The sequence below is a fragment of the Aethalodelphis obliquidens genome, unplaced genomic scaffold, assembly GCF_003676395.1.
Source record: "Aethalodelphis obliquidens isolate GAN/ISIS:26980383/991018 unplaced genomic scaffold, ASM367639v1 scaffold54, whole genome shotgun sequence".
In the NCBI taxonomy this organism is placed as follows: Eukaryota; Metazoa; Chordata; class Mammalia; order Artiodactyla; family Delphinidae; genus Aethalodelphis; species Aethalodelphis obliquidens.
In genome coordinates, this window is record NW_020837998.1 from 2,601,928 (window position 1) to 2,609,921 (window position 7,994).

Genomic DNA, 7,994 nt, shown 5'->3' on the forward strand with positions numbered 1-7,994 from the left:
TCGCGGAGAGTGGGAGAATGGGACTGAGGAGGGAGTCGGGCGCTCCACCATACCTGATGCGCCACTGGACGCTAGTAGCTCGTGGCCACCGCTTCCTCCTCGGTGCTCTCCTGAGCTGGAGGCCACGCAGCCCGGAGGCCGCGCCGCCCCAAGACACAGCCGCCTGGAGACATTGCTAGTGCCGCCGCCTGGCGGGGACCCGCTCAGTGAGGTCACAGGGGCCACGCTGATGAGGCTGCGTGGTGTCTCCCAGGGCGGGTGCCTCAGGGAGTGAGGTGGGTGGGGTGGGGTGGGCAGGGTTTACGTTAGAGGGGGGAGGGGCGGGGAAGTGAAGGAGGAAGGGACCAGGTAGGGGGGCGTGGAAGGGGGCGGAGGCATGGAGGGGGATCGGGGGTACAGGGGTCTGGGGAGGGATTGGGGGGTGGAGGGGCTGGGGCTCACCCAGCGCCGGGGCTCTGGGCTGGCAAGTTGAGCCACACCCACTGTCCACCAATGAGAGTTACCTGAATAAATAAGAGCGGTTCAAGGAATTCCTCTCCAACAATAATACAGATAACACATCAATAACACAGATTCAGCATCCCTTAACATTTTACCCCATCAGCTTTATATTAATTCTCTGTCTTTCTGTCTCTATCTCTGTCTCTGTCTCTCTCTCTCATATATATATGTATGCACACACACACACACATATACACATACACTTCTGAGTGAGTTACATACATCCTGGCCTTTACTTACAGATACTTCTTTGTGTATTTCCTAAGAGAGACATTCTTTTATATGATCAACTTTAGCAAATTTAACATCGTTACAATACTTTTATAACTTTTTTTTAAAATTGAAGTTTAGTTGATTTACAACATCATGCTAGTTTCATGTGTACAACATAGCTACTCAACATTTTTACAGATTACACTCCATTAACTTTTTAAAGTAATGTTTCATAACGTTTTGGTAAATTCATTTTCTATGAAGAAATAAAGCCTTCAAAAATTCATTGTGGGGTTAAAACTTCTTTAATTTTTGAAAAACTTCTGACAGGAAAAGGAGGAAGGAAGGAAACCAGTACTCTATCTGGTATATATAATCATTAACTTTAACATCTATAAAATACTTTAATATCCATATTCCAGTTATGTCAATTGACATGTAGTGTCCTTAAAACTTATTTTAAACCCCTCCAGTACAGAATCCAACCTAGGATCCAAGTATATTGCATTTAGCTGTTGTCTCTATTTAGTCTCCTTGAGTCTGGAACATTGCTACAGCCTTTCTGTCTTTTATGATACTGACACATTTGAAGAATTGCCGGGGGTGGGGGGTGGGTGGGGGGGTGGCGGGGAACACACCTTTCCCTAGTCACACTTCCCAGTCTTAAAACTGTAACTTCAGTAAACCCAGATAATATGGGAGAGAGGAGGAGGAAAAAGGGAAAAGAATGACTGCTCATATTTGTATTTTGAATGCTGCAGTAAAGTTGTTTAAATACTTTATGATGTGTGTTACATTAGGATGCATTCTCTATTGCTTTTTGTAAGATGAATGAACTTATCTCACCCACAGGAAGTTTGTATTCTCCAATCCTCTTTGAAAAGATGAGAAACTGACAAGTCTTTTGTTGACAATGATTACATTTCCAAGAAACTAAGAAAGAAATACAAGGCCATGTTGTATGGATTAGTTGATTCTGATTGTAGATTAAGATGTATCTACATATTTATCTGTAAATGTATATATATATATATATATATATATATATATATATATCTTAATCTGAAATTAGAATCGATTTATGTGTGTGTGTATTCTCACCATTGACAGAAATGTTATTTGAGTAAAATTGTTAATGTGAAGTACTTTACAGACTTACACCTTCTTTTTTAGTTTCCTATGCTGTTATAACAAAATTACACAAACTGGCTTAAAACAACAGGAATTTATTTTCTTATGGATCTGGAGGCAAGAAGTCTGAAATCCTGGTGTCAGCAGAGCTCTTTCTCTCTTGAAACCTCTAGGGCAGAACCCATCCTCACCTCCTCCTTGCTTCAGTGGTCCCAGCAATCCTTGTTGTCCCTTGGTTTGTGGCTGCATCACTCCAATCTCTGCCTCAGTCTTCATGTGGACTTCTTCCCTCTGTGTGTTTTTGTGGTTGTCCAACTCTTTTTCTCCTTATAAGGACACCAATCTTTGGATTTAATGCCCACCCAAATCTAGTATAATCTCATTTAACTTCATTACACCTACAGATACTCTATTTCCAAGCAAGATCATATTCTGAGTTCCACGTAGGCATGGATTTTGGGAGGATACTGTTCAACCTAGTACAGTATGCTCTCTACCCCCCAAAATTCATATCTTTCTCACACAAGAATACAAAATACAAAATATACTCATCCCATCCCAACATCCCCAACAGTCTTAAACCATTCTGGCATTAACTCTAAAATCTCATCTAAATATCAAGTCAAAAATTCCAAATCTCATTTAAGCACACTAAATCAGGTATGTGTGAGACTCTGGGTATGATTCACCTTGGGACAAAATTCCTCATCATCTGTGGACCTGTGAAACAGAAAACAAGTTATCTGTTTGCAAATACAATGATAGTACAAGCAAAGGATAGACATTCCCATTATGAAAGGGAGAAATTGGAAGGAATAAATAAGTCAGTAGTCTCAAGCAAATCTGAAACCCAGAAGGGAAGAGTCCACTAGTTTTTGTAGCCTGAAAAATAAACTTCTTTTACCAAATCTACCCTTTGGGCCCAAGGAGGCCCTGCCAAGCCCTGCCAGGCCCTGCCTCTGTTCCTGTCTCTAGCTTCTCTGCCTCTGCACCCATGACTCTGCCCTGATAGTCATTCTTTTTCTTGAAGAAGAGCTCATGTGTGAATATTTCTATCAGTCTGTTTCTACCAGTAGAGTCTCTGAAATCTGATAGCCTTTCTGCATTTCATCCTGTCTCTGGCTCCTTCAGTCACAGCTTGCAGTGTTCCTTCTGATATAACGTTCTCAAAAACCTTGTCAGTTCTTCCATGTATGTCAAGGGGATCCATGCCATTACAGAACTGGATAACCCACCTCTATTCCTGGCTTCTACTGAGATGGTTGACTGGATTGGATCCATAAGTCACAGGCATAATTTCTTCAGGAAAAGTTTGTGCAGTCACACACTTAGCCCAGAAAATGCTAACTGGGCATGCTAAGAATTTTCCAGATAATCAAGTCTGGTTCCTTTTTGCTTAACAGTTCTGTTCTCAGTTTATCTCATTCTTCTCACACTTTATTGTAAGCAAGGAACAAGGAGAAAGCAGGCTGTACATTCCACACTTTGCTTGGAAATCTCAGCTATATGTCTCAGAACTTACTTAGAAGTTCTATCTTCCCACTAACAGCAGAGCACAATTAAGCCAAGTTTTTCGCCACATTAAAATGAAGATTGCCTTTCCTCCAGTGTCCGATAACACGCTCCTCACTTCCTTCTGAAATCTCACCAGAAACTCATTTAACACCATATTCGAATCAACATTCTGTTCATGGTGATATATGTATTCTCTAAGATAATAGAAATTCTCTTTACCATATTCTTCATTTCCTTCTGAACTCTCACCAGAATCACCTTTAACATCCATATTTCTACCAATGTTCTCTTCAACACAATTTAAGCATTTTTTATTATGTGCCTCAAAATTCTTCCAGCTTCTACTTATTACCCAATTCCAAAGCCACTTCCACAATTTCGTTATTGTTACAGTAGCACCTCATTTCCCAGTACCAAAAGTTCTATCAGTCAGGGAGTCAGGGTTCTCCAGAGAAAGAAAAACAGAATAGTATATATATTATAGAATTGTGTATATATATATATATAATTGTATGTATACAATTAATTCTGTTTCTCAGGAGAACCCTGACTAATACAGATTTTGGTACCCAGAGTGGTTCTAGAGAGACAGAATTTTAAAGATGAGTTTTTTTAAATTGGGTTCTGGGGTTTCTGGAAACGGCTCTCTAATCTGATTATATTTAAATGTGCTAATGACTCTTTCTAGTAGTAAAGAGAACACTCATGGACCATGGCATAATCTGACAATATAGATACACAAAATATCACCGTTAGATACTCCTAATCAACCACTTACAAGAAGTAAGGATCTGAGTGACTATGTATATGATACTTTGGAACACTTTTGACAAGCTAACTAGTGAAGTGATATTGGCTAGTTGCTCCTAATGTTGCTGGACAAAGTAGGGAAAGAAAAAGATGAGTGCACGGATTTGAATTCCCAACTCAAGCACTGCATAAATGACCTGAAAATTTCTATGTGTACCATGAAGGAGACCCTTATTTCCTATAGCTGCTGGAACGAGATTGCTGAAAATCAAACCAAGAATCTCATCCTCCTACTGTCTGAATTACAATGCAAATTGAATTCTCAGCCTTGTAGGATGTTTAGAGTTAATGTGAAGACATTGATTGGGAAGAAATGGGATACTAAAAGTTGGATTTGGGACTTGTGGGAGACCCTGATGAACTTGGAGACATTGAGCTCCTACATTCTGATGAGTTTTCTTTTCCTGTGGAAGAGGCTTCTCTTATGCATTGACTCAGCAACATGGACTTCATCAAGGCTGACTTGGTTACAGCCACCACTGAGTATCCAATGCCAGCATCAGTAACCAACAATGAGTCTCCAGTATGGCACCATTCCCCAGCATGGTTAATTAACTACTGGTGGCAGGTTGGTTACATTGGACCCCTTTCATCATGGAAAGGGCATCATTTTGTTCTTACTGGAACAGACACTTACCCTGAATATGGATTTTCCTTCCCTACTCATAATGCCTCTTCCAAAACTGCTATCCATGGACTTACAGAATGTCTTCCACTGTCATAGTATTATACACAGCATTGTTTCTTGTTTCTTTTTTTATAAATTTATTTTTGGCTGCATTGGGTCTTGGTTGCTGCGCACGGGCTTTCTCTAGTTGTGGAGAGCAGGGGCTACTCTGCGTTGCGGTGCGTAGGCTTCTCATTGTGGTGTCTTCTCTTGTTGCCTAGAGCAACAAGAGAAGCCTAGAGCATGGACTCTAGGCACGTGGGCTTCTGTAGTTGTGGCTTATGGGCTCTAGAGTGCAGGCTCAGTAGTTGTGGCGCACGGGCTTAGTTGCTCCGCGGCATGTGGGATATTCCTGGACCAGAACTCAAACCCGTGTCCCCTACATTGGCAGGCAGATTCTTAACCACTGTGCCACCAGGGAAATCCCACAGCATTGTTTCTGATCAAGAAAGTCACTTCACAACAAATGAAGTGTAGTAATAGGCCCGTGGAACTCACTGGTGTTACCATGTCCTTTACCATCCTGAAGCTGCTGGCTTGATACAATGGTGGAATGGCCTTTTAAAGACTCAGTTACAGTGCCAACTAGGTGCCAATACTTTGAAGTACTGGGCAGTATTCTCCAGAAGGCTGTGTATGCTCTGAATCAGCATCAAAAATATGGTGTTGTTTCTCCAATAGCTGGGATTCACAGGTCCAGGAATCAAGGAGTGGAAGTAGGAATGGCACCACTCACTGTGATCCCTTAGTGACACACTACCAAAATTTTGCTTCCTTTTCTCCAGGACCTTATGTTCTTCTGTCCTAGAGGTTTTTGCTCTGAAGGGAAAAATGCTTCTACTAGTAGAGACAACAATGATTCCATTGAACTGGAATTTAAGACAACTGCCTGACCACTTTAGGCTCCTCATGCCACTGAATCAACAGCAAAGAAGGGAATTACTGTGCTGCTGGAGGTGATGGATCCCAACTACCAAGAAGAAATTGAACTACTCCATAATAGAGGCAAGGAAGAGTGTGTCTGAAATACAGGAGATCTCTTAGGGTGTCTATTATTATTACCATGCCCTTAATATATTATTATTACCATGCCCTTGATATATTAAGGTCAATGGAAAACCACAACAACCTAGTCCAGACAGGACTATTAATGGCACCAATCTTTTAGGATGAAGGTTTGGGTCACTCTACCAGGTAAAGAACCAGGACCAGTTAAGGTGCTTGGAGAAGGCCATGGGAATACAGAATGGCTAGTAGATGAAGGTAGTTATACTTACCATGTGGCCAGTTACATAACCTGGAAGAGTAACTGTTGTGAGTATTTCTCCTTATTTTGTCATGAATATGTGTGTGTGTGTGTGTGTGTGTGTGTGTATGTACACCCCCCACATCCATGACTATATATATAAAATATACATATATATTTATAATTATATATATATAAAAAACTTACATTATTGACTATGAATTTTATTTACTTAAAGGCAACTGATTTTGGATGTCATACAAAACAGCCATCACAGCAATACCTAGATTAGTGTCTGATTATATAACTCAGTGCTATAGCCAAGCCATATTAACACATAAAACTAGCCATCACAACTTCTAATGCAGTATTTTCCACTTTTAACTAGTTAAATTTGTAGAGAGATAGATGTTTTACCTATTACAAACTCAAAAATTTATTTTCCAGTTTCATAAATGCTAAACATAAATCATAATGGAAACTTATGGAAGTGACTCATATGCATTTTACACCTTGGCATTGAGACTAATCTCCTGATGTGTGTGTGTGTCTGTGTGTGTGTATGTGTGTGAGAGAGAGAGAGAGAGTGATGAATGATGTTAATAGTTACAATGTAATCAAACCAAAGGTACATATATTTCTTCCTTTTGTAACATTTACAATTCATTTTTAGAATTTTCTTTCTATTTCACTTCCACTTATGTGAGAAGAAAGATTAATTTCATAAAGAAAGCAACAAGCAAACAAACAAAAACCAAGCTGAGTTGAGATACTATTGGGTCTTACCCAATAAGGTCTGATACTAAAGAAAGTAAAATAAGTTTCTCTTTATTAACTTTAAGATGAAATATTATACATTGTGAGTTGTGCTCATATTGAAAGAATATACTATATAGGTCAATTTTACCATACTCATGCTTCTAGTAGAAGTAAAGTTAGGCATACTTACCTGAAGGCAGAATTGATCCATGTGAAATATACTCATTGGTCATAATACATTTCTATTTTAGAATTTACAGGGCAGTTATATCCATATTAAATTGATTGGCTCTGAACTTTTAAAATGACTGTAAGCTCATTTCATACAATTACATAGATTAATTTTCCCAAGCTTCTCATTTCAATCATGCACCAAAGGTGTTGTACATATAAGTATATAGTAGTAGGCTTAAAACCTATGAAACATAAACCCAACACTAAAGAAAACAGGTCTTAGATAAGCATGGCTTTACTATTTAAAATTTTCATTCTTTTAAGTTATTCTTGATCATTTTCATTAGGTGTGTTGCCCTGTGATCTTGTGAAGTACAAAGTGACTAATGGCTCATATTTTCCAGCTTGATGGACTTTCCTTGTGGTATTGAAATTGAGAATAGATGTATGTATCTAGCAGAATCTAAGAATGTAGCATGTTATGGAATTAACAAAGAGAATAAAGATAGAACTAGTAATGAATCTCTAGTTTAATCATTCAAGCTTGCACTCATATAGTGCCAAAAATGTGTGTTTAGCCTTTTTCCCTCTTCTCTGTTGGGTACTATGTTAGTTAAATATTGAATGAAAGAAAGTTTTAGAACACCTTTCCTTGAAATCTAGCTTACAGTGAGTACATCATATACTTTAGTTCCTCATTTCCTTCAGATGTTTGCTCAAACCTGTATAGGTCAGCCACTGTGCTCCATACTAGGGTTACAAAGAAGAGTAAATGCCAGGTGATCACTGAGGGGCAATTAAGCCATTTTCTGTGAATATTTCTCAAGTGAATAAATGAATGAGTGAGTGAATAAATGAATAAATAAATGAATGAAAGGAACTAATCCTTAATCACTAATCCTAAGAGATATCAAAATACATTTTGTAGAACTACTACTTGCCACAAAATAATTTCTTTCTGACAGTTCCTTACCTGCC

The 7,994-nt window shown here is 39.1% G+C and overlaps 1 pseudogene; it reads left to right on the forward strand.

The window, feature by feature from the left end:
• Positions 1-7,425, forward strand: part of LOC113609084 (uncharacterized) — a 42,750-nt pseudogene extending 35,325 nt beyond the window's left edge.
• The last annotated feature ends 569 nt before the right edge of the window (positions 7,426-7,994 follow it).